This window comes from Staurois parvus, unplaced genomic scaffold (genome assembly GCF_062004578.1).
Source record: "Staurois parvus isolate SC_StPar_1 unplaced genomic scaffold, SC_StPar_1.0 ptg000818l, whole genome shotgun sequence".
Classification (NCBI taxonomy): domain Eukaryota; kingdom Metazoa; phylum Chordata; class Amphibia; order Anura; family Ranidae; genus Staurois; species Staurois parvus.
The window spans coordinates 7,025,113-7,052,409 of NW_028318614.1; the positions used below are offsets into that span (position 1 = coordinate 7,025,113).

Here is a 27,297-nt window from a genome sequence, read left to right on the forward strand (position 1 = left end):
TCTCTCGTTCTGGGAGGACGTCATATGACGTCCTCCCATTCTCACCACGCATGCGTGGCTCAGAGAGTGCGCAGCGCGGCGATCGGCGGTGCACTGTGTCCCTCGGACACAGTGGATCACCGATCTACGGAAAGAGCCGAAGATGTCAGCTCGGTCATGTGATCAGCTGTGTCCAATCACAGCTGATCACATGTAAACAGGGAAATGCTAGTCGGCATTTCTCTCCCCACGAGCTGTCACGCTGACAGCTCGAGAGGAGAGCAGAGCCAGTAATCAGCATTCCACGGAGGGGACATGTACACTGATCATCAGGGCACTGATGAAGTACCACCCGTCAGTGTCCATCAGTGCCAGCTGTCAGTGCCTACCAGTGCACATCAATACCACATATCAGTGCCCATCTGAGCTGCCTTTCAGTGCCGCCTACCAGTGCCTCCTCATCAGTGCCCATCACTGCAGCCTCATTAGCGCACATCAGCGAAGGAGAAAAATCACTTATTTACAAAATTTTACAACAAAAACTAAGAAAAAACTTTTTTTTTTTTCAAACTTTTCAGTGGTTTTTGGTTTAAGAAAAAATAAAAAATCCAGAGGCGATTAAAAACCACCAAAATAAAGCTCTGTCACAAAAAAAATTATAAAAATTTCATATGGGCACAGTGTTGCATGACCACGCAATTGTCAGTCATTCCAGCGCTGAGAGCTGGAAATTGGCCTGGGCAAGAAGGGGGTATAAGTGCCCTGTAGGCAAGCGGTTAATATCGTGAATTGAAATGAATGAATTTATTTCCAGCACCTTTCGGCCAATAATCTTTTAAACTGAGCAGTCTTTGCAGGGCTTTTGTGTTAAGGAGCAAGAAAAAAAAATGCATCCCTTTAAATTCAATACACCTCTTCACACTGGTCCGCTGCACCCCCCAACACCTCCCTATTGAGGCCTGGTTTACACCAATGTGTTTTTCAGGGCCTTTGCAGAAAACGCAATACACACTCACATCTGCTGCTTTTTTGGAAACGTTAGGGACCACACACGTTTTTAGATCAAAAGACTTCAATGGAGATGCGGCAGAAAATGCCTGTAGTGAGTTTTTGTCGCATTTTTAATCTGCCCAGCAACAAATTGGCCCCCAAAATTTCACTATATCTAATGATTGGTAGGCAGCAATATAGTACATATTTTCTTTTTTTGTTTAACACCACTTTAACAGCTTCCCAACCGTGCTATAGCTGAAAGACGGCTACAGCACAGTGGTCTAGTTCTGGAAGGGGGTCCATGGACGTCCTCCCAGAACCCGCCCCCCAGCGGCACACACCCAGCACCGCCTGTGATCCCTGTGTCCTACAGACACAGCTGATCAAGTGAGAAAGTAACAGGCCAATCACAGCGGCCTTTTACCATGTGATCAGCTGTGTGCAATGACACAGCAGATCACAATGTAAATACAGTTGCCAGTTATAGGCTGCACCTTCTTGCTGTCACAGTGAAGAAAGTACTGCCGATAACTGGCAGATGTGACTGGGGAGATCTGCACTGATTGTCGGTGCCATCAGTCAGTGCTGCCCATCAGTGAAGAAAAAATTACCTGTTTGCAAAATTTTAGAATAGAAACAAAAAAAAAAAAAACCCAGTGGCAATTATCTATCACTAAAAGAAAGCTCTACGTGTGTTAAAAAAAAAAAAAAAGATAAATTCATATGGGTACAATGTTGCATGACTGCGCAATTGTCATTCAAAGTGCCACAGCGCTGAAAGCTGAAAATTGACCTGGGCAGGAAGGGGGTAGAAGTACCCAGTAGGTAAGTGATTAAGCACTCACATGATAAAAGGGAATGCAATCACCGCTCTCCCTAGTCATCTATCTTAAGAATTTCAGCTCCTCCAGCTGTAATGGAGGACCGCAATATTAGCACAATTAAAATAAATAGGTTTGTACTTGTCTGCTCAGTGCAACGGATGGGGGGGGGGGGGGGGGGTAATGAGGAGCTTGGAATTTACAAATTTAAATTCCCCCCCCCCCCATTATCACATAGGGTCCCCTATGTGATGCTTATTTGGTGACACGTACTCTTTAATGAGACAGAAAGATGTTTGCTCTGCTCTCTCCGGTGGCACTTGCCATGCCTCTTCCGGGCATGGAGCCTAGGATACATGGTGAAAATGCATGCATGGAGGCCATTACCAGAGGCGTTTGGAAGCTAGGGGTACACCAAAATTTCGGTGGCCGAAACGTTTCGGCTGAAAACAACCCTATGGCCGATATGAAAATAAGCACAGATACAGGTGCCGAAAACAACTCTGCCACCTCTGCGCTGCCGCCCCTCGCACGCCACTGCCACCACCGCTCAGTAGTTCTCAGCCTTACCTGAGAAACCACCGAACGATCCAGGCGCTGGGCATAGAGATAAGTGAAGGAAATATGGCCTCCACTCATCTCTATTCCCTTGAAGGACCGGAGCAATGTCACTTTCAGTATCGGCGCCTTCTATACAAGGCCTTTTTTTTTTTTTCTTTCTTCTTCTTAAAGCAGTAGGATCAATGCTTTTTTTGATCCAATGCTTTACATTGTAGAGGAGAGATGTGGGGTCTTATTAACCCCATATCTCTCCATAAAGAGGACCTGTCACTGCTTATTTCTATCACAGGGGATGTATGCTTTCCTTGTCACTAGACCTCCTCTAAATTTACACTGGTAACCTGTAGAAATTGTTAAAGCGTCACTCATGGACTTTTTTTTTTTTAAAGTACCGTAGTTTGACGCCATTCCACGAGCTTGTGTGCAATTTTAATGCATGACATGTTGGGTATCTATTTACTTGCCATAACATCATATTTCATATTCTTAAAAAATTGGGGTATATATTGTGTTTTTTTAATCATTGAAGCGTATTTTGTTTCCAAAAACAAATTAATTTTTAAAAAACCATCCATTTCGGTAATTGGCCAAGTGTATTCTGAATTTTCATTTCGGTGCACCACTATTGAAAGCAATGAGACTATTGCACAACTGCTGGATTGCTTTCATCTTAGGCCGGGTCGCCTGCAGTTGTCTTATCAGATATACACTCAATCCTGGTGGCTGCAGCTACTGGGAATGTGTAAAACCCCCTATTCATGTCCATGATGTATGAACCTGGCAGAAAAAGGTTAAATATTCTACTGTTTTGTTACAATAAGTGCAAAAAAAGTACCTTTTTATCTTGTCAGAGAATCAGTGTCCCAATTACTGTGTTCACCTCCTGCTATTCTGTTATCTGAAGGAGTCTACTTAATCCAAGATGAGAACTAGGAGGGCTAAGTTTAGGCTCCATGCACATTGGGTGTTTTGATAATGCTGCTAATGTTAGCTGTGTAAAGTCGCGTAACAATGTGAGTTTATTTCAGCTTTTTAGTGGTTTTGTATTAGTGTTTAGCAGCGTTTTCCAGTGGGGTTTTTTTTAACCAAAAAAAAATAATCCAAAAATGCTGGTTTTCTGCATTAAGAGTTTTTACAGCTAAAAACCCACTAGTCCTGGGTTATTTCCAGCCAAAAAACACTGATTACAGTCTGTGTGCATGGACACATAGGATAACATGTTGGGGGTTTACTAGCTGTGGGAAAAAAAGAAAAGGAAAAAAAGAAAAGAAAAAAAAAGCCAAAAGCCAAAAAACAGCAGCTGTAAAAACGTACAAGTGTATAAAAAAAACCCCAGAACTAATGGGTTTCTAGAGGAGTTTGTTAGCTGTAAAACCACTAACTCTGAAAAACACAACAATACATGGTAAATGGGCATTTTTGAGCAAAAAAAAAAAACCCGCTAAAAATTGCAAATGCATAAAAACAGAAACCGTAAAAAAAGCAGCAAATCGCCGCTAAATGCTAATAAGAAAAACCCGCTGAAAAACTCATGTTTTTAACGTGACTTTACACAGCTAACATTACCAGCATTATTGAAACACCCCATGTGCGTGTGCATGGAACCTAAAGGTTGTAAAAATGAGAATAGGAGGGGGTTTGAGCAGTTTAGCAAAAGGTCACTAAGTAGGGGTTAGGTGCCCAGAGCATTTCTTTAAGTGTGGCAGCCATTTTTCTGTCCTTTTAAAAAATAAAGTAAATCCACGCTAGGTCACCAATCAGTAAAAACAAGCAGCTGCTGTGAAACGGATACCAGTCAAACAGTACAAACAAAAAGCGGGCAGATGACAGGTTGTCTGCTTCACTTGTGCAGAGGGGACACAGCCCACTGTTCTCTATGGGGCATTTGGACGTACACAACCTGCCTTGTCTGTTTACATCCGAATGTAAACTGGGCCTGATTTTTGAAGATCAGATGCAGGCGAGTGTAAATGGACACATGTCCATTTACATCCACTTCCCCATAGAGAACAACGGGTGGTCCAACTGGGTGCACCTGAATAACAGACACCTGATCAGACACCCGTTTGCAAGGGCCCTTAGGCTAGGTTCACATCTGTGCAGGTGATTGCCACTGCGGGACCGCACCTGTCCCCGGTGCTGCACTGGAAATTGCTCCCACAGTGCAACGGCACTTGCGGTTCACATGCGGGGTGGCAACTTCTAAAACGCTGCAGGGACCATTTCCCTGTGTTGCATGGAGGCACGCCAGCCAATTCAAATGAACGGGCTGCTGTGCCTGCACAAATTGCATCTCACATAGCCACGATAGTGTGAACCTTTCCTTAGAAGAAAATAAAACGAACCTAAAAAGCATAATAACTGAATGAAGAGTTACATACTGAGTTTGAGAGTCACATTCGCTTAGCACTGCCACCATTATGATGGGGATATCTGAAAGCACTGAACATGAGGGGAGGGCAACAGAAAAAAGCCAAACAGCTAAGCCAAGACCAGTTAGAGCTACACAGCAGCAGGAAAAATACACCAGAAAAAAGGCAGCAGACTCAACAGCTCTAACATCCACTTAGTAAATTTCATTAAAAGAAACCAAATGGATCCAAAAACCAGGTAGCAGCTTTACAAACTTAAAGCAGAGCCCCACCCAAAAGGGGAAGTTCCACTTTAATGCTTTGCTTAACCCCAGGCATTTATTTGGCAAGTACTTACCTAAACTTCCTTCTGTTATCGGTTGCTGTGCTGTATTGCTCATATATATGTATATCTATCTATCTCAATCAGTTACTTCTTCTCTGTAAAAATTTTACTGCACCTGTTTGACCCTTTTAGTAATAAATCTTTCTTCTGAAAGTGTTGAGCTGTTTCTATAACTCCTAATTGCAATTTACGAATCCCTGCCTTTAAAGAGATGCTACTGTTGGTTTAACTCTCTGTATAACCGGCCTGTGTCAATGACCGGGTTATGCGGACGATTATTTCAATCATAGTGTCATAACTGATAACGCGAGTTTCCTCTTTCTCTGTACAAAAAAGGAGGTGGTGGCAGAGTGGAGGGTTAGTTGCGTAACTAACCCGACCCAGTAACAATCGCTCAGCTTGCAGGTACATAGACTGTAGTCCATTAGCTGGAAAATCTTTGTGCAGGGTGCAACTGGGCGTGGTATTGTTACGCACGTCACATCGCAGTTTTAGATCGGCCAGTCCTTCGGTCACCAGTTTGGTGAGAAAGTCTGGGGTCTGACGCCGCGCCCATGACATTACCCAATTACAAATGGATAAAAATATCAATGGTGTTGGTGGGAACCTGTCAGAGGCAGAAATTGTTTTTTGCTCAAGGAAACCCTAGCAACCTTTAGAGGAACCCTAACGATTCCACAGAACCCTGGTTGAGAAACCCTGCTTTAGACCACAAGCCTGAGAAATAGGCTGAAGGGACCAAAAAAAAAATTAAGCTGCATGACCCTACCTTGTGCCTTCAGCACTAAGGCTAGGTTCACACCTGTGCAGTTTACGTTTGACCCGTTCCTGCATTGCATTTTTGCACCTGTGTTTAAGCATTTTTTATAATTTTTCTTCTTGTTGCTAGGCAGATTTGAAATGAATCAAAAACATGGCAAAAATGCACTACATGCTTTTCTGCAGCGTTTCAATTGAAGTCTATAGAGCCAAAAACGCAACTTTTTGCCTTCAAAAAAGTCCCTGACCCTTTCCAAAAATCGTACCGGTTGAAAACGCGGAGACGTGAACGTGTCCCATAGGAAATAATGTTAAATGACTGTAGTGCGTTTCTGAAAAATGTAAAACGCTGCGGAGAATGCTTAGGGGTTAAAAAAAAAGGGAATGCAGCTGAAAAATTGCAGAAGTCAACTTCAGGCAACACCAGAAAGTATGAACCACATCCAAGGTGTAAAAAGCCTTGTCCCCTGGCATACGCAGCTTAGAATAAAAAGAGCAACACAATGTCCTGGTTAAGATGGAACAAAGAAGCCACCTACGGTATAAATGATCGCAGTAGAACCACTTTGTGGCACTAAAAACAGTTTCTAAAAGAAAAAGTACAGCGAATTCCGACACAACCTTTTGAGTCAAAAGAACTAAAGGAATATACCAAATGGGCTCGAACAGAGTTCTGCAATACAGAAAGTACCAAGTTGAGGTCCTACTAAGTCAATGGAGTCCTGGCCAGTGGAACAATACATGCGATACCTTACACAAAAGGCATGGACCAAGGATGGTTAGCCAATCTGTCTCTGAAAAAAGAATGCCAAAGCCGATATCTGACCCTTTGTCGCACTCAAGACCAGTCACAGATCATTTCCAGACTAGAGAAAGCCATCATGCAACTCATAACATACTTATGAGGATGAAATCCCCTGGTGTCACACCAAGCAAAATAAAATTCACATTTTTGTGGCAAACCTTCCTTGAATTGGCCTTCCAAGCCTTCAGTGGGGTAGGAATGACCGAATCAAACTGTCTGCTGCTGTACCCAAATAATGACAGAAGTGAATTCCTTCGCTGTCGCAAAGAACTGGGGGAAGGTGCCCCAGTAGTAGTAGTAGAAATACCAGACAGGTCCAGAGCAGCATGAGACAAACTGACCTCCATGGCATACACCATACAGGGGGCTGTTCGTTCCTACCTGAAGAAGGTATTTGGGAACCCTCGACCCCTATATTGCATCTACTTTGCCATCAATGAGACATATTTGCTGACATATTTAGGGAACCCTCGGTAGACACATCGGTCCCAGTCATCTGAAAGGGCAATGAACTAATATGGCACCAGTGCGCTCATTACCCAAGATTTCCACTAAATCTGCCAGTGCTGCCATAAGGTAAGGTAGATTGGCCCCTCGATATTTACTGTGACCTGTAGTCCCACTACTATGCTTTGCTGCGAACTGTAGTTCCAAAAGGATCAGTCTGCCTCTGTACAGCTGACGTGTCCAAAAAGGCAGCAACATTTGTGATGTCACAGCCATACTGCACATGCGCACACGTCCCTGATTATTCTCAAGTGAATGCAGGCGGCATAGAAGCACTCTCCACCTCCTACATTTGGCGCTCAGAGCCTCCAAGATCACCCCTTGCCATTTAGTGCTCCAGGCAGCCTGAGAGGCTAACAGCATGTACACCAGGCACTACGCTACACCTACTACTGTGACCTGTAGTCCCACACTTAAAAACTGACGGGCAATGTTACAGGCTTGTCTTGTGTGGGGTCTAGGTACTATTCCTCTGAGTGTTGAAAAGCTGCAGGAAAATTGATCCTGAAAAGAGCCAGCCTCCTAAAACAAAAAGGAACCACTGAAGCTAGCTATGTTTTTGTGTAGAAGCTGTACAGACATGACCATCACCTCCTTCCACGCTCACCTCAAGGACTTCTCCAGAGCCTCTCCCATCCTCTGGAATTCCCTAACACATTATGTCCGGTCAACCCCCACCCGGTCTGCCTTTAGGCGATCTCTGAAAACTCACTCAGGGAAGCCTACCACACCTCCACCTAAGAGCTGTACTTGAATCACCTCCACCAGATCATTCCCCGCAGCTATCACCTTTTGTATCACCTCCCTCTTCCTTTAGATTGTAAGCTCCACAAGCAGGGCCCTCCTATTCCTTCTGTACTGAAATGTATTGTAATTGTACTGTCTCCCTTATATTGTAAAGTGCTGTGCAAACTGTTAGTGCTATATAATCCTGTATAATAATAATCACTAGCAAATAGACTGAAGGCATGCCCAACTGGAAGGGGACTTCTTGACTTGTTTTTTTACCCGTGTCCATTCACTCAAAAAGGTAATGAATATGTAGATGTGTCCTGTGTGAGAATTTTTTTTTTTTTTATAAAGCACACCTAAAAGTTCAAACCAATTCCCAAATCAAGCATAAGGAGGAACTTCCAGAAGCCATCACACATCAATATTTAGTTAACGTGACTTGCTAAAGCCAATGCAAGAAAATATACTTTCCTATCCGGTTGCAAACACAACTCCATTGAAGAAAGTTCCCTGACTGAAGTTGTTCAGAAACAGACACTTCCATGAATGTCAATCTCCTGGTCCATTGCAGCACTTATTGGTTCTGCTTGCTGACTACAGAATATGCAGATTTCAGCCAGAGAGATCTCCTCAATGAAAGTGCATTTGCTTTAAGCATCCCAGCAGCAGCAGTTTCCACAGGCTCTGGATGCAGATTCTACCTGGATAAGTGAAGCGCATAGCCACTTCCACTTCGGTTTCCCAAGCTTTACTGTTGCTTCATGGGGCCTGGTACACAGCCCACAACTTGTGCAAGCAGTATGCACAGAAAGCTTCTCTAAAACATGTGCAAAGCTCACAGCAAGCATCAAACAGCTGAAGCATTTGGGTCTTGTTTACATGTGTGCTTGGTATCTGTGTGGTCTTATCAGAGATTACCAAACATCGTCCATTCAATTATAAAGCGCTGATGTGCATTTGAACATTTATGTCAGACATTTATATAGTCCAGGCCAGCTGTGACCTAACCTACAACCCCGCAATGACTCAGCTTTCCCATCCTGGGACAGCAGATGCCACCGGGTAGAGGGGAGGGAGGACAGCAGTCACACATCCGCTTTCCTCCCAATCATGTTCCTGAACCAGAAGCAACATATATGATGTCACTTCCTGGTCCCAATAGCCAATGTCCCTGGCCACAGACGCCAGCAAAGAATGTAATATAGTGCAACCTGCACTGCATTACATTCAATGGAGCACACTGGAGGTCTCCTTAAGGAGAACCAAAAAATCACCACAAAGCACTTTTTGTATCCATGTAATTAAAAAAAAAAAAAAAACCCTGTAAAAATTAAAAGTTACACCCAAGCATATAAAATCCCCTCCAAAAATTGAGGCCCCCACCCCTTTATATATACACACACACAAACTTAAACACACCTCGGGGCACCTACACGTGAAGACATAGGTTGCGATACACATATCACTGTGCACACTGGAATGACAGCATAATTTTAGCACCAGACCTCCTCCATAAACTGTAAACTGATGAACTAAGGGGGCTTTTAAAGTGCCGCCTATAAAAAGTACAGGGTACTGAAATTTGTTGCCATTTCACGGGTGCAAGCAAATTTAAGGTTTGGTATTTACTACGACCTCTTTTACATTTTACCAAAAAATTAGGTAATTTGTGTTTTTTTGTGCCCGCTAAAATTAACTATTTTTTTTTACCTTTGCAGTAATATCATGTGACAAAAAATTGGAACTACCACCATTTTATTCTCCATGGTGTCTGGTTTCAGAAAATATGATCGCAAAAAAAAAAAAAAAAAATAATATGCACCACCTTACCTGCAAAAAAAATGTGCATTTATTATTAAGGAAAACCCAAATTTTGGTTGCTGAAACGTTTCAGCCAAAAACACCCCCCTATCAGCCTTTGGCCACTATGAAAGCAGGCTCCGATACACGTTCCAAAAATCACCCTGCCCCTTGCCGTCTCAGTGTTTCTCAGGCTTACCTGAGAACCCATCCAATGATCCCAGCGCTGGGCATAGAGATCAGTGAAGGAAAGGTGCCCTCCACTCATCTATATGCCCTTGGAGGACCAGAGCGACATAACGTCACTTCCATTCCTGGCAACTGGTAAACCATGCCTTTTTTTTTTTTTTTTTTAAAAGCACTAGATCAATGCTTTTTTTGATCTAATGTTTTCGATCATAGAGGTGAGATTTGGGGTCTTATTGACCCCATCTCAACAAAGAGGACCTGTCACTGCTTATTTCTATCACAAGGATTGTCTGCATTCCTTGTGATAGGTACAAAAAGTGATTTAAAAAAGATTTAAAAAAGGGAGAAAAAAAAAAAAAAGTTTAAAGTGCTCCAGCCCCCTCATGCTCTCACGCAGTGAACACCTTCGCAGGCCACCCCCACATATGTAAACAGTGTTCAAACCACACAAGGTTTTTTTTGTTTTTTTTTAACCGCTTCCCATCTACCTTATAGCAGTAATACTGCTACAGGGCGGCACAGGTGCGCAAAATCCCATATACATACAGGATTTTGCATATCCGGGTAGAGGGCACGCGCGTGCCTCTATTCGTTGCCTAGGCTGTCAATCACCGGGTCCTGGCCTGTGATTACTCGCCGGCACCCAGTGATCGAGGAGCATTACAGATGGAAGGAGAGAACTGTATGTAAATAATACAGTTCTCTCCCCTGTCAGCTCCTACGCACACACAGTGTGCTTACAGTTGAAAGCACACAGGTAATCCTTTGATCTTCCCACGTTAACCCCTTCCTGCCCAGGGCCATTATTACAGCGTCAGTGCTTTTTATTAGCACTGATCACTGTATTGGTGTCACTGGGGATGTGTTCAGGAGAGCCTTAAGCTTGTTTACAGAGGCCTTGTACTGGGGAAGGAGGAGGACTAGACTAGGGGAGCATCAATGCTGCCATCATGGCTCAGGAGAAAGTGGAGCTGGACGTGGAGATCAAACAACGGCAGCCTGAGGAGGTTCAATAGTGCCACCCATATGAATGGTGAGGGTGTGGAGAGAGGGGGCTGTGCATTGTACGGAGCATCAGAAATCAGGTGACTGGATGATGTGTTCAGGAGAGACACAATCTGTTGATTTCCAGCTGGGAAAGAGCTTCATCACTCAGCATAGTACCTGCTGGTTAGGCATGTTATTTGTTCAGTTATATTTTTATAGTTCAGAGCCTAGCATGCTGAATAAATTCTAATGTGGGGATTGCTGGGAATTGTCTGATTGCGTCTCTACTCCCGCCTCCTAATGCTCTCTGGCATTGAAAATAAAGCTTTTTGCTATGGGGACACACGCTGCATGCACACTCACGACCTGTGTGTCTATGGAGCCGCGCTCCACAGACAGAGACTTCGCCCCACACTTCCTCTTCACTTTATTTGATTGACAGCAGCAAGAGCCAATGACTCCCGCTGCTGTCCTGAGTCCCTGTGTGAAGAGGAAGGGAGGGAAGAAGAGATGCAGCTGTGCACAGCACTGATCTCTTCTCCCCTATCTTCCTCGTCACACAGGGAAGGGGGCGCACAGACAAATAGAAAACATTACCTTAATGCAAGCAATACATGAAGGTAAAAAATGTTTTTAGGTTAAGTATCACTTTAAAAGCAAATCTGTCAAGCCCTGATATAGGTCATGTGAATTTGCTGGCTGCTTGCTGATCAAGCATGTGGCAACATGTTATTTATCTTTGATCGGTACTGCAGCCAATTGGCTGAAAGCCACTGATCGAAGGTTTTCCAGCAGGACCATTCAAGAAGCTGATCTATCGATCATCTTCTGTCTGACCAAGAGGGCTACACACAGATTTGAGATCAGTCAGTCCCTGCTGTTTGTAGATCTGTGTGTACCCAGCTTTAGCAATGTCTAAGCAAAAGGAGACGCAATCCCTGGGGAGTATTCCAGTCAGGCTTCATGACGTATATAAAATGTCCTACACCTATAGCAAAGGTATTATTCAATTTTAGCCACAGCTTCACTGCTTTTTTTTTTTTTTATCTACCAGACACCCCTTATTTGGCAAAGGTGAAGTATGCCTTTAAATCTAAGCAAAGATTAGTATATGCCTATACATGAAACCAGTAAATAAGAACAAATGGAATTAGAGCAAATAAACTGGCTCAAAAAAAAAAAAAAGTATGGCCAGCAGTACCCTTTTTCAACGCACACTACCCACACATCACCACCATTAAGAATAAATGGCACCCAAACAAATGGTTTGTTTTGCCACGATTGCAATACGTAGAAATCATGGGCAGAACCACAGATTCTGCCCACAATTCAAAATCGAGAAGTGTGAATGCAACCTAAGGAAACTGGTATACAATTTCCCACCATTTTCACATAACTATTTTTAAAAGTATTCCCAGAGTTGCATTAGCCACTCATGAATCATAAGACCAATACCAACCACTTGGGGGAGGGGAGGGGGGGGGTTGGGACAAAAGTGCAAATACCATTATGTGTATGGGAAGAATAGAAACTTTGACACAAACACCTGACACGCCAGAACAACAACGTCACATGACTGCATCATGAGGGCAGCTGTACATAAGACTTTACAGCACCTAGGTTACCATTTCTTCTAAATGCAGTTTCTCATTTGACTTGTACATAAGAAACAAACAAAAAAAAGAAAAAAAAAAAAAAAAAAAGAAAACACACAGCGACCAAAATAACCATCTACCACCAAGATAAAAAGTAATGTCTAAAATATTAGATCCACCATAAAATGTCTGATCTGACAACACAATAAAGTCGAATATCACAAAACAAAATATACAGTAGCTTGAAAGTAGTCATACCTTAAAATTTTCAACATTTTGTCATGTTACAACCAAAAACAAATTTATTTTATTGGGATTTTATGTGATAGACCAACACAAAGTGGCACATAATTGTGAAGTGGTAGGAAAAATTATAAAAAGTTTTCAAATTTATTTTACAAATACATATATGAAAAGTGTGGCGTGCATTTGTATTCAGCCCCCTTTACTCTGATACCCCTAACTAAAATCTGGTGGAACCAATTAGTATAAAATACAGCTGTTCTGGGAATCCCTCAGAGGTTTGTTAAGAGAACATGAGTGAACACACAGCATCATGAAGGCCAAGGAATACACCAGGGCCTAGGAAAACCCCCCAGAGATCAGGAATAAAGTTGTACAGAAGTTTAAACCAGGGTTAGGTTATAAAAAAAAATATCCCAAGCTTTGAACATCTCACGGAGCACTGTTCAATCCATCATCCAAAAATGGAAAGATTATAGCAAAAGTGCAAACCTGCCCAGACATGGCCGTCCACTTAAACTGACAGGCCGTACAAGGAGAGCATTAATCAGAGAAGGAGCCAAGAAGCCCATGGTAACTCTGGAGGAGCTCCAGTGGTCCACAGCTCAGGTGGGAGTATCTGTCCACAGGACAACTATTAGTCATGCACTCCACAAATCTGGCCTTTATGGAAGAGTGGCAAGAAGAAAGCCATTGTTGAAAGCAAGCCATAAGTCCCGTTTACAAGAAGCCATGTGGGGGACACAGCAAACATGTGGAAGAAGGTGCTCTGGTCAGAGAAGACCAAAATTGAGCTTTTTGACCTAAAAGCAAAAATACTATGTAACAGAAAACGAACTGCATATCACCCTGAACACACCATCCCCACCGTGAAACACGGTGGTGGCAGCATCATGTTGTGGGGATGCTTTTCTTCAGCAAGGACCCCTGGATGGGGCCAAATACAGGGCAATGTTAGAAGAAAACCTGTTAGAATCTGCAAAAGACTTGTAACTGGGGTGGAGGTTCACCTTCCAGCAGGATAACGACCCTAAACATACAGCCAGAGCTACAATGGTATGGTTTAGATCAAAGCATATTCATGTTTTAGAATGACCCAAAGTCCAGACCTAAATCCAATTGAGAATCTGTGGCAAGACTTGAAAATTACTGTTCACAGATGCTCTCCATCCATTCGTACAGAGCTTGAGCTATTATGCAAAGAAGAGTGAGCAGACATTTCACTCTCTAGATGTGCAAAACTGGTAGAGACAACCCCAAAAAGACTTGCAGCTGTAATTGCAGTTAAAGAGATGGTTCTACAAGATATTTACTCAGGGGGGCGGAATACAAATGCACGCCACACCTTTCAGTTACTTGTAAAAAATGTTGAAAACCATTTATCATTTTCCTTCCACTTCCAAATGTGCCACTTTGTGTTGGTCTATCACATAAAATCCCAATAAAATACATTTACATTTTTGGTTGTATGACAAAATGTGGAAAATTTCAAGGGGTACGATTACTTTTTCAAGGCATTGTACAATATGACCCCACTGCATAATTATGTTCAATTTCTCTCCACATTTGATTCAATTTACATGATCATTTTAATACCGCTCTTAAGTCTAAACTTTTTTTTTTTTACCTTAAAAACGGTCAGCTACCTTTTCTAGCCTCCACCCCAAACACTTACCCATCTCCTCTGATGGATCCAGCACGGTCACAGATGCAGGTCTTTTCCCTTCACTTCCTGCTCTCACAGGAGACTCAGGCAGCAGCAATAGCCATTGGCTCCTGCTGCTGTCAGTCAAATCCTGTGACGAAGGAGCAAGGAACATGGCCAAGCAGCCCACAAGTGTGCTGCCATAGCACAGTAGACATGTAGACAGTACCAGCAGGGGACCCCCCTGTGCAATCTTATATAAAACTCCTATTTTAGTAAAAAATAAATAAGCTTTTAGTATCACTTTAAGACCCTCTGCAGGTTTTCAGCTATAGCTATATACACAAATTCCCAGGATGCAGATATACACCCACACATTACACAACCGCCATTCACTGTACATAAATAGATCTACACCAAAATAATCACTTCTGTTTACACCAATCATAAAATGTGAATTACAATATTTATCGAACAGACAGCTATTATCCTGCTACTATTTTTAGCTGGAGGGGCAAGCTGGGGCATCTAGGTCTGCAATACCCACAACACTTAATGATCACTTTTACAAAGACAACACTAGAAATTATGAACCCTCAGCACACTGCTATATACCCTTTCTAGCAAATGCTGCAATAAGAAAAAAAAAAAAAAAACACCCACACAGGTAGCCAATAAACTTCAAAATTCAGCTTGTTCAATTAAAGTGGAGCTCTAGCCAAAAGGGGAAGATCTGCTTTGAGTACTGGTCCCCTGCTCCGTGAGGAATTAGTACCTTTGGGGAGCGAGTCCCTGATTTTGACAGGTACAAGCACCCACTTCCACTGGGATCGCAAGTGGAGGTTGTCCTTCCTCCCCATAGTCTCTTGGGACACGTGACAGGTCCCAGAAGTCTATTGGACCATTCATAAAGAGCAGCACTACTCGCACATGCGCAATGGCCACTCGTGTGAAGCCGCAAGCTGTCACAGCTGGGTGCTGGGGACACAGGAAGGCTGATAAAGCTAGCTGCAGCGAGTACACCACATGATTGTGGGACAGGCGAGTGGCTGTTTAAAAGTCAGCAGCTGACTTTTTTTTTTTAGATTTGACTGGAGCTCCGCTCTAAGCTTTAACAAAAAAACAAAAAAAACCCACAAATAAACCTGGAAGCCAATTGGTTTCTAAGCAGAGCTGAACCAGATTTTGCACTCTCTAGTTTTAAATCAACTCCAAAGTGCCTGTATTTCTTTTACAAAAGCAAGGTACACCTATTAGCTAACCCATCACTCTGAATAATAAACAATTATGTTAAATCTAAAAAGGGACAAAAATAAACATTGGATGTAAAAATAACACACACCCTGGCTTCCAGACACTTCCTGTGGCATAGGTGAAGTCACCTGGCCTTACAGTGGGATCCTGTAAAGCAGAGAATCCAAAATCCTACAAGTACCTGCTTTTATGCAGTGGTGTATTCTCATGGGATCCTCAGAATTCCTGGGGAGAAAGCCCAGTGAAATCACTGATGCCAGGGTGTAGGGTGTGGAAAAATGTAGCCGATACAGGGGACTGTGCGGCGGAGAAAGGGCAGGAGAGGAGCATTGTATACAGTGACTGGCTATCACTATATGTCAGTGCAGGTTTTTAAATGTAATTACCGCCTTTTTTTTTTTACTTCACTATAGCTCACAGAATCAGCTGTCACTTTCCCCCAAGCTAAAAGAAACAATGTTCCCTTTTAGTTTCTTTCCTGAGAAACAATTTTCCTTTAGCTCTGGGGAAAGTGACAGCTAAAAAAAGTTGCATTTAAAAATCGGCACCAACATATAGTGACAGCCAGTGAAGGAGCCTCTCTGTATACACTGCTCCTCCCCCACAAAAGAGGACCTGTCACTCATATGCTATCACATTGGGGACTATTGGTCCCCTATGTGACAGCAATAAAATCATAAGTTAAAATTAAATAAAAAAACATACATGAAAGTAGAAAAAAAAAAAAATCTCTCACATACAAAGACATTTCGGTTTGGTTTTCGGCCACATGCATTCTGAAGTTTCGGCACCAGAATTTTCATTTTGGTGCGCCACTAATATATATATTCTGCTTTAAAGCTGGCCATAAATGTATCAAACTGACCATTTTACCAGGGACTGGCTAAATTTCACAGTATATTATGACTGCTCCAACTTCATTATTCTAACAACTGACTTCTGTCAAGAATATTTTTCGTGATCACCGTTTTCTGCCAGCACTGTCAGAAAACAAGCAGGAATAATTCCTCTAACAACCATTATTGTGTGGATGGAGGAATCCCTACATTGTTTCCATTCAGAAGGATCCATCTATGGCCTGCTTAACTTGAGGGGGTTGGGTCAAGCTGGTAAGTGGACCTCGCTCTTTCATGGTACACTCTAAACCTCGTAGGTTATTTTGTAGTCTATTCCGGATTTGGGAAAATTACCTTTAAAAATCTATCCAAAATAAGATAAAGCTCCACTTCGTTATCAGCGGAACAAGATTTCCCACCCTGTTCTGAAAGAACGCAAAATGTTGGATCTTTGTCCCTTTGAGTCCAAGTGAAAATGAATATAAATCTTACCACACACTAACCAAAACTTAACCTATTTGGATATACTTCCATAGATCACAGGAGTTCAGTTAGTTCTGCATTCCTGTTACCCAATTTTAGCCAACAGCAGACTAAAGTCTCTGAAAAACCTGGACCTGCACCCGGGTTAGTCTTTCAGCGATCTACCAAGAGCCCAAAGCAGCTGCTCCTGCCCCCTCCACAGCCCAGCGTTTCACTGAGTGCTGGAGGGGCAGAGCAGAGAGACAATGACTGACAGTCATGACACTGTTCAGAGCAGAGGGGAGAACCAAGCGATCAGCAGCGTTTTATCGCTCAGTTCTCACTTCAGAGCCGTCAGGGCACAGATGCTGCATCCACCTAGGCGTGTAATTTTTTTTTTTTTGAAGTCCAAACTTCTCTTTTAAGCTGGACATAGATGGATAGAATTGCAAACGAAAATTCTTAGGACAAATTGTAGGTAAATTCTCAGAAAAGTCATTTGAACGATTTAATGTTTTTAGCATTTGATTTTGGAATGAATGGACTTTATCGAACAAAAACCATATTCACTGAGAAATTTGTTTATTCGAAAACATTTGCCATCCTGCTCTTTCAAAATTCCCTGTCGCATGGGTCAAAAGTGAACATCAATTTAACCCACTAATGATTAGGAAAACAAACTTCCTAAAATCTTCTTTTCCTAAGAATTTTTTAAATTCTACCCATCAATGGCCTGCTTTAGGTTGCATTCGCATAAGCGATTTGCAAACAGGCTCGAAGAGTTATGGCAGCCGGCATCCTGTCATTACAGTGTACAGGCTCAGCCACCACAGCAATGCAAATTGCCCATGCACATGAATCCAACTCTGTGAAAGAACCAAAAAATGACTCTTGCAGTGGTGCCCCATTGCATTAACAGTTTAAACTAGCAGAACTAAGCTGGACCAATGTAACTATGTAAAAATATCAATGCCGGAATTCTTTGTACATTTTCAATTGAAATACTACTGCATGGCCAGTTTTAGGTCGTGTTCACACGTGATTTGCTCTGTGCCCATGCAGTGCAGTCTGTTACCGGCTTGGGGATGCACAGGTGCTACATGCATCCCTACGCGGCGTCCCATTGTAGTCTATTGGGACATGTGGCTGCGCAAACACAACTGCTGTATCCTTATGACATTGGGGTGTGGGTCCCCCAGTGTGCATTTTGGGATCCGCACACTATATAGGAACACAGCGGCTGAGTCCATGCAGCCATGAGTCCAGATAGACAAAAAAAAAAATCAGATGCCAGCACAGGAATGCATGCAGCAACTTTACATCACCAGACAGCACTGTACAGGGCATGAAGTAGCCCCATGTGAACAGGGTCTTAAAGTGAGAAGATAAACCATTTACCCTTGACAGGATGCTTACAAAGAACAGCTTTTATTCAACTATGTCTCAAAGACCTTTATGCAGGCCATAGACGGGTCAAACATCGGCCGATTTTTAGGAAAAAAAAACCCCGAAAAATCAGCCGACAAAATCATAAAGTTCGCCCCATAACTTCTGTCCCTTGCAGGTCACGGCTCATGCGCGGATTTTTTAATCTGTAAAAAAAAAATCGTCCGAATTGCCCATCATTGCTGGGGAAAAAAAATCGGCCGATCGTCAAAATTGCCCGTGAATTTTCCAACATGAACGATAAAAAAAAATGTGCCAAAAACCCGAAAAACGGCCGACAAATTAACCCACTAATAGTGCGAAAATCAGCCGATTTTCGACCCGTCTATGGCCGGCATTAGTCTCAAAGGAAAGAAAAAAAAAGCCTTGCTGTTAACTGCCGAAAAATGTTTGCTGGAGTTGAGCTTTAATTTGTTAGTCGAGTGTTACTAAATCTGATCTGAATCTACCAATACCATCTCCCCAGACTGACAATGCTGCTGTCCAAGGGTGGCCCATTACTCCTCCAGTCAGCGTGCAGACAACTTAGAAACCCTAAGAAGTGTGAAACTTGCTGGGTCACAAGAAAATAAGAATAGAAGAGCCTGAAAAACTAAAATGAATGCAGCCACCACATCTAAGGACTGCCATATCAGTGCAACCCCATCCAGCTGCTTTTGCAGCTTAGTAAAACCAAGTCTCAACCTATTTTTACTGCCCCCGGGAAAACAGCGTTACTCCTTATTTCTCTACCCCTAGAGCTAGTGAGCATTTAGGGCTCATTCACACCAAAACACAGTGCAGGAAACCCTCATTCCGTGCACGTTTCCAGCACTGTGTTCAAAAAACACTTCATCTGCAGCTGGTGTCAATAGTAAGTAAATGATACCCCAAACGCAGGTCACAAATGCAGTATTTGCCCACAACAGATGGCAATTCAATTGCATTGAGTTTCTAATAGTAGTGTATGCACTGCTTTTGGTGCAGTGTGATTTTAGCTCATTTAAAAGAAATGGCCTGAAACCGCACTTCACAGAACTGCATGTGAATCGCACAGCATGCTCCTGTGTGGACATGATGTGACCTGGCTCTTAACCCTTGATGCACTGAAGATCCCCACTGCAAAGGTAATTTTTCTGCAAATCCTGAAGTTGCACTTTAAACCCCGATCACATCAAGCCCTACTTTGAAATCGTGCAACTTCACTGTAAGTCGCACGATTTCAATGTCTGCGGACAAGCCGATTTCAGGTGCAATCTGTAAGACATCTGACACATGTCTATGCAAATCGCACCTACAACAGTACATGTACTACTTTAGAAATCAGTGCAGCTCCAAACAAGTTGGAACCGCACTGATTTGACTGCAGCAATTGCGAATAGAGTGTGACTTGGCATACAAATTTGCAAGCCACATGGCAAGCAAATCGCATGCCAAGTGGCACCCGATGTGACCAGGGTGTAAAGGCTCTTTCACACAAAGCCACTTTGCTCCATTCAGCAGGGGATCCCCTGCTAAATCTTTCCCGAAAGTCATCAGTTTTTTTTACATTGTCTTTCAGTTTGTGTCCTGTGGATAGAGACAAGACTGCAATGGCTTGATTAGTGACAGGATGTAAATGGTCTTGTTTGTGATGTGCATCATCCTGCTATGTGCACATTGCTGCAAAGGCCAGTTATAGGTTAGGGTGACTGCCAATTTCTTTGTACAGTTGGACAAACTGGGTGCAGAGATACACTTGATGCCTTTGCTGCCACAGTGTTCTTGCTGGGCGTCCTATGCATCCCTGTGTCGTTAAGGAGGGGTGGGCTCCCTTCAGGCATACCTGCCCTTAATCTATCCATTTTTATATGCGCTCCTACGATGGAGGCTCTGGAAATTTATAGTTAGGACTGCAGTATATACAGAGGTCCCTTGACGTGGGCACCGTGGCTTACACATTTATTTGCAAATGTGTGCAAACAAAACCACCTTCTTTTAATGCAAACTGTTAGACAGAGCCACTGTTTTGCATGGCTGGTTGGCAAATGCGCTGGAAAACCCTGTTTACCTCCAGTACATCACATTTAGGTATAGAACAGGACAGTCCTCCGTCCTCCCCCCCCCCCCCCCCCCCCCACAGACATGGACATACTCAGATGTAGTACTGTTTACATCAGGCTGCCCATAGTGCTGCATGGAGCTTCTGACAGGAGGACCTGATCAGGCCCTGGGGCAATTTTATTTTTTGGTTAGCTTCGGATCGATTGATGAGAAGCTAGAACCCCCTGTAATGTTTTTATGCTGTTTTAGGAAGCTCACTCTGTCATGGTGACAGAAAAGGAAAAAAAAATGTTTAAAAATTATAATGTTTGGTTATAAACTAATTTGGATTTTTTTTTTTTACTAAAAAGATAAACGGAATAAATTTTGGCAAAGATTTATGATGAAATATTTATTTGCAAAATTTTATTTAAAAAAAACACTTAAAAATTTTTGGACTTTATTTACATAGCAAAAAAAATTAAAATCCCAGCGGTGAATAAATACCACCAAAAAAAAAAAAAGCTTTATCTGTCTCAAAAAAATGGCAAAAAATTCAGGTACAGTGTTGCATGACTGCGCAATTGTCATTCAAAGTGTGATAGCGCTGAAAGCTGAAAATTGCCCTGGTCAGGAAGGGGGTAAAAGTGTCCGGTCCGGAAGTGGTTAACACCCAGCTTGCTGAGAGGGAACCTGGAGGAGCAGACATCGCCAGCAGGGGACCCCAGAAAAGGAGGTAAGGGACCATTCTCTGCAATTAAGTAGAAGGCTTCATGCACACTGGACATTTGGCCATCTCTCCTAGACACCTTTCCTCCTGGAAGCAAAAACGCTTGACACCTGTAAACGCATTTAGGCATGTCAAGCGCTTAGACGTTAATCCATTTCATTGGCCAGAATAATAATTTATTCTGGCCAATAAAATGAATTACCCTTTCACTGCCAGGTCCATACACCATAGGAACCTGACAGTGGGGGTTTCTATAAACAATCAAGTGGCTGCAGCCACCAGGATTGTGTATAAAACTGACAGGCAGACTCCTGTCCAACAGGTGGAAGCAGTCAGGTAGATCTGGTGCCGCTGATTACTTCCGCAGCCCCCGCCCCCCCTAGTGCAGGTGCCCCGCCACCCCCACCATGTATCCGGTCTTTCCCATCTGCGGGCCCAGGGGAAAGAGGAGAGCGTAGAAGCATCCCCTCCTCTTCTTTGTGTGACCTGGAAGGTGACGTCCATGATGCCAATTCCGGGTCATGGCTGTCACTTTCTGAGCTAGAATAACCGGGGAAAGATGTATTGCAATGCAGTTTGCATTGCAATACATCTAATGGATCACAGACAAAACATGCAGGGTCTTTTAGGGGCTTTTGAAGAATCATCTATAGAAAATACAAGTACTGAATTTGACCCAATTTCATAGGCGCACACAAATTTAAGGTTTGGCATGTTGGGTATATTTACTCAGCACAACCTCATCTTTTATATTTTACCAAAATTGTGGGTAATTTATTGCTTTTGTATGCCCTAAAATTTACTTTAGTGTGATTTTTACTGAAATTTTGCATTTTCTAGTCCTTTACAATATCGTGACACAAATTAGAACTACCACTAATTTTATTCTCCAGGGTGTCTGCTTTCTAAAAATACATAATGTTTGGGGGTTTCTGTGTAATCTTCAGGTCTAACATGATTTTAGAACCACTTGTCCTCCTGAGGATTTACCCCCCTTCCTGACCAGGCCATTTTTTGCATTAAGGCGCTGTGTTACTTTAACTGACAATTGCATGGTCATGCCACACTGCACCCAAATGAAATTTCCATCATTTTTTTCCCCCCACGAATTGAGCTTTTGGTGGCACTTGATCACCTGTGTGTTTTTTTATTTTTTGCATTATATATATATATATATATAAAAAAAAAAAAAAAAAAAGACCGACAATTTTGAGAAAAACAATATTTGACATTTTTTTACTTTTTGCTATTAAAAAAATCAGGTATATTAAAAAAAAAAATCTAATTTAGTCATACATTTAGGCCAAAATGTATGCTGCTACAAATCTTTGCTAAAAAAATTAAAAAATCCCAATATGTGTAAATTAATTGGTTTACGAGAAAGTTATATCATTTACAAATGGCAGTATACACTTTTGTTTTTTAATGTTTACTAGTAATGGCGGCGATCAGCGACTTATAGCGACTGCAGTGGGCATTTTGACACTGAGGGGGAACTGACTTGGTGTCACTGACATCCCGTGACACCAATACAGTGAACAATGCTTGAAAAAAAAAAAAAAAAAAACGCACTGACACTAATAATGGCACTGGGCAGTAAGGGGTTAACATGAGGGGCAATCAAAGGGTTAACTGTGTGCGAGTTTTACTTGTGTGTGCTTCACTGTAAGCACACTGCTTTGCATGGTTGTGCTGTGCACAGCCATCCAAAGCAGTGCGCATGAGCTGACAGGGAGGAGAACTGTTTTGGTTACAAACAGTTCTCCCATTCGGAGATGCTTGGCAATCACCGGGCGCCAGCAAGTAATTACCGTCTGGGACCCGGGGATTGACAGCACGCACCCCCTACCTGGAAATGCAAAATCACATCTATATATACACACACACACACGCGTGATCTTGCGCACCCATTCCGCCCTGTAGCAGTATTTCTGCTATAGGGCAGTTGGGAAGCAGTTAAGCGTGAGCAAAACCATCTCTGGCAGCAAAAGGGTTAATGCGTTTAGACGCATCAAGTGCATTTTCTGCCAAAGCGCTGCCACTCCTGGAGGCATTACCAGTGGGGTGTTGTCTTTAAATGCCTGTGTGCGCATGGACACTTAGGCCTCATTCATGCATTACATGCAGAAAACCTGATTAAGAAGAAAAAAAAAAGAAAAAGCAGCCATGCAGATTTTACTTGCAGATATAAAAGTTTCCATCAGTTTTCAAGCGAGTTTCATACAAGTGTTGCAGATTCCTGCACAGAAAAAAATCTGCTCAGGATACTACTGTTGTGGTGTGAACAGGACACAAAACAATTGTTTTCTTTGTGCCAATGCAGAACGCGTGCAGAAAAACTCATGTCTCTGCAGCATGGTGTGAACGAGGCCTTAGGCTAACATGGAGAGGTGTTTAAAGCGCTAATAAACCCACTTTGTATATTTTTACCTACAAGTAAGCTTATAATAAAAAGGTAAAATGAAGATCTACTAAACGTGCGCAGTTTAGGAGATATTCAAGATGTTCCACAGCCAGCGCATGCGCTCTGAACGATAAATATATATCAATCCCCTCATGTATCGCATTGTATTGGTATTGTTCTGTCACATGTTCTGTCCCCCTTTGTAATGTACAGCGCTGAGCGAACTATTGGCTCTTTATAAATACTGTATAATAATAATAAATATAATAATTTCATTTATGTACCGTATTGCATGACCGCGCAATTGTCCATTAAATTAGCGCAGCGCTGTATAGCAAAAAAAAAAAAAAAATGGTGTAAATTGCAGTATCTATACCATAGTTTGTAGACGCTATAACTGTCACACAAAGTAATCAATATACACTTATTGGGATTTGTAGTAGAATACATTTTGGTATAAATTTATAACTAACTTTGAGTTTACTATATATTTTTTATAGCTGAAAGTAAAAAAAAAATTGTTTTTCTTCAAAATTTTTGGTCTTTTTGTTTATAGCGTCAAAATAAAAAGCGCACAGGTGATCAAATACCACCGAAAGAAAGCTCTATTTTTGTGAAAAAAAGGACGTAAATTTCGTTTGGGTGCAGCATTGCATGACCGCGCAATTATCTGCTGATTTAGTGCAGCGCCGAGTAGCAAAAAGAGGCCTGGTCAGGAAGGGGGGTAAATCCTAAGGAGGGCAAGTGGTTAATCTGTTTGATCTATAACTATCATGTGGTCAGTTATCACACCGGCCATTTGATGGTTGGACAGTTTGGTTGAAAACACAAGCAAATGTGAGTTACATTCCCAGCATGCCAGGAATATCTTTTTTTTTAAACTGTTCAATCAATGGCTTTAATTTTGCTTTGAAAATGCCCAGCGCGCATGAGGGTTGAGGAGCTGGGGTATTTTTCTACCTACCCCCCACAAAAAAAAAAACCATCTTTAAAGTATTTCTAAACCCACAACCGTAAAATCAGTCTGTATATGCAGTAAAGCATGCGTGTTATACTCACTGTGGAACTAAGGGGTTATTCCTCCCCATTGTTTAAAAAGGCCTGTTTGATCCTGTCAGTTCTGATCCTCCCCTTCTACTATCCCCAATCCATCTGCTGATAGCACAAAGCTCCAGGCATCACTCTGCACATGCTCAGTTTAGTGTATATTGCCAGAGTTTTTTTTACCTTGGGAGGGTGCATGTGCTCAGCACAGGGCCGATCAGAACTGTCCAGAAGGCCAGAGGTTATGCAGTCTCATAGGACAGTCAGAGGAGAATGAAAACTCCTCCTACAAGCTTTAACCAGTGCTCAGCCAGACACTGACAGAAGTCAAAAGACTGCTCTAACTGTTGATATGAAAAGGGTATTTAGCAGTTTATATGTACTAAAATAATTCCATTTCCATGCTGTGTTTACTGTGGGAGACCAGATATAGTGGATGCAGGGTCCTGGGTTTAGTAACATGGTAATATCACTTGAAGGGAAACCTTCCCATTTGGACACAGGAAAAAAAGACCTGATGGGTTTAACCTTTAAGTCTTTAGATCACTTTAAAGTGTTATAAAAATCCCCAACAAAGTAATATACTGCAGTTTACCAATCTACAGATGTTGTGGCTGTATTAGTTTTCTGTTTTCACCTGCTGATCTGGCCAGTAACACACCTCTTGTATTAGAGTGCCCCCACTCTGCATGAAGGAGCACATTTGGTAACAACATTGTCAGTCTGGGGGGAGAGGCGTGCGATGTACTAGCAGATTTAGACACAGCAACAAATTAAACCCAAGCAAACATTTTAGAATCAGTTACAGCAACAGTTTTTTTCCCCTTTTGGGATAAAGATTTTACCCAAATAAAAGCTGATCATTGTAAGCACCCGTCAGTGTCAACTGGTTTGTCTCATCTCTGTAACTGATACATTATGTTGGAGAGCTTGTTCTTTTGAAAAAGACTTACTGGCTGGATCACAGATGAAAATAGAAGAAAGAAAACCTAAAAAGAAAAAGTAAAGCAGCCTTGACATCTAAGAATTGATCAGCTGCAATATAATAGAGGTTTGATACAGTTTTAATGCTTTTCCTTGCCAGAGCAGCTTTACTCTGATTGGCTGGCAGCAGTGAGGGCAGACAGTCCTTTGTCAGGTATGATCAATGAGGGCCCCTGCAGTCTTTCACACACCAGGCCCCCCTGAGTAGAGGCAGGGCCCCTGAACAGTACCAGTGTGGGTAGGCCAGGCCGGGGAGCAGAGTGCAGGGCCTGGGCCGGGTGACCTGTGACCCAGCAGGAGGTCTGCCAGCACCCCTCCCCCCTGAGATGAGGCCTAGCACTGCTTCCACACACAGGGGGCCTGGGGAGAATGGCTCCTCACTGGCTTCATTAGAGGAAACACTCCCCCCTCCCTTCCTTCGCCTCCATACCCAGCACTACCGAAAGGGAGCTCTGCGCCCCTCACAGGACAACTTCCACGGCCTGCACAGCGCTCGGTAAGAACAGGCAGTCCGGCCAACCGCCGCCCCCTCCCTCCTCCGCACCCGCGACTCTCCGCTCACACCTAACCAACCCCAGAGCTTTACCTGATATCGGAAAACAACCTAATCCAGTCAGGCGGGAAAATTGCTCAGCACTATAAGCGACTTTTCAAGATGGTGGACATATCAACTCTTCCAAACCTCCCCCTCCTCCTTCAGCAGAAGCCTACAGCCAATCGGCGTACACATAAGGCCTGCGTTTTACCACTGGGGGAGATGATTGGCTGACGCGCCTGTCATCCGCTAAAGCCCGCCTTATTGTGCACCCAACTCGGCTCGCGGTTGGACAGCCCAGGCGTCCGTCAAGAAAGTTGCGTTACAAAAATGTACCGCCGTAGGATTGGTTGAACTTTTTCTGAGTGCAACTTCAACTCTGCCAATGGACGGCTGGGGCTGGCGCGGCTACAGCCTCCTAGACCATAGCAACAACCTTGCGTCATAGAGATTGACATCTCGGGAGGGCCAATAAGCGAGCGAGATTCGGGGCGCTTGTCCAGTGAGCGCTCGGCGGCCGGTTGTCGATGTAGGCGAATGAAAGCGACGGGAGGGCGGGACTGTGGCTGGCTGTTTCGGGGCAGAAGTGAAGGGGGATGGTGAGGGTCGCTTCATCGCCGCTTGAGTGGTCGCTGTGAGAAGAGAAGGCTTTATTCTTGATGAGGCCGGCCAGCCGGAGAATTTTCTGACGTTGTTAATACATGGTGATTGTAATAAAGCTCGATGTTCACCATGGAGAACAATGACGTCTATATTCTGTGATCATAAACTCATTAATTCCATTCATTTCTAGAAATATTACCATGGAGGTAGTTATAGTGTGAACAGAATGTGTGCTGAATACCGTGATCTGATTGGTCTGGTCCTGTGTGTCCTGCCTGTCCTGTACACGGGGAATTAGCTCAAATGGTAGAGCGCTCGCTTAGCATGCGAGAGGTAGCGGGATCGATGCCCGCATTCTCCACGTCACCTTTTATTATTATATTGGCTGTGTCTGAGTTTGCTTTTTGTTTTTTTACTTGTTAGCCAAATGAGCACTAATAATGTGAACACTCTGCGCCGCTTCACACCATAGAGACGCAGTCCAGATACATTCCGGATGCGTTTCTGCATGCACGTTTTTGTGCGTTCCGGTGCATTTTGATGTGTTTTTGGCACATTTCAGTGCATTTTTGATGCTTTCCAGTTTGTTTCCCCCCCTCTCTTTTTTTTTAACCACTTCCATACCGGGCACTTTAACCCCTTCCTGCCCAGGCCAGTTTTCAGGTTCCAGCGCTCTCACACTTTG

The 27,297-nt window shown here is 43.0% G+C and overlaps 1 protein-coding gene and 1 non-coding gene across 8 annotated transcripts in view; one reads left to right on the top strand and one right to left on the bottom strand.

Moving 5' to 3' along the window:
• The window catches only part of PPP6R3 (protein phosphatase 6 regulatory subunit 3), a 132,381-nt gene extending 106,212 nt beyond the window's left edge, over window positions 1-26,169 (bottom strand). For all 7 annotated transcript variants that reach the window (XM_089654991.1, XM_089654994.1, XM_089654993.1 and 4 more), the window contains exon 1: window positions 26,061-26,169. The gene's annotated coding sequence lies outside the window, so the exon portion shown is untranslated. The remainder of the gene's footprint in view (window positions 1-26,060) is intronic.
• Window positions 26,170-26,900: 731 nt separating this feature from the next.
• Window positions 26,901-26,973, top strand: TRNAA-AGC (transfer RNA alanine (anticodon AGC)). Its single transcript has one exon. It is a non-coding gene; the product is annotated as a tRNA-Ala (tRNA).
• The last annotated feature ends 324 nt before the right edge of the window (window positions 26,974-27,297 follow it).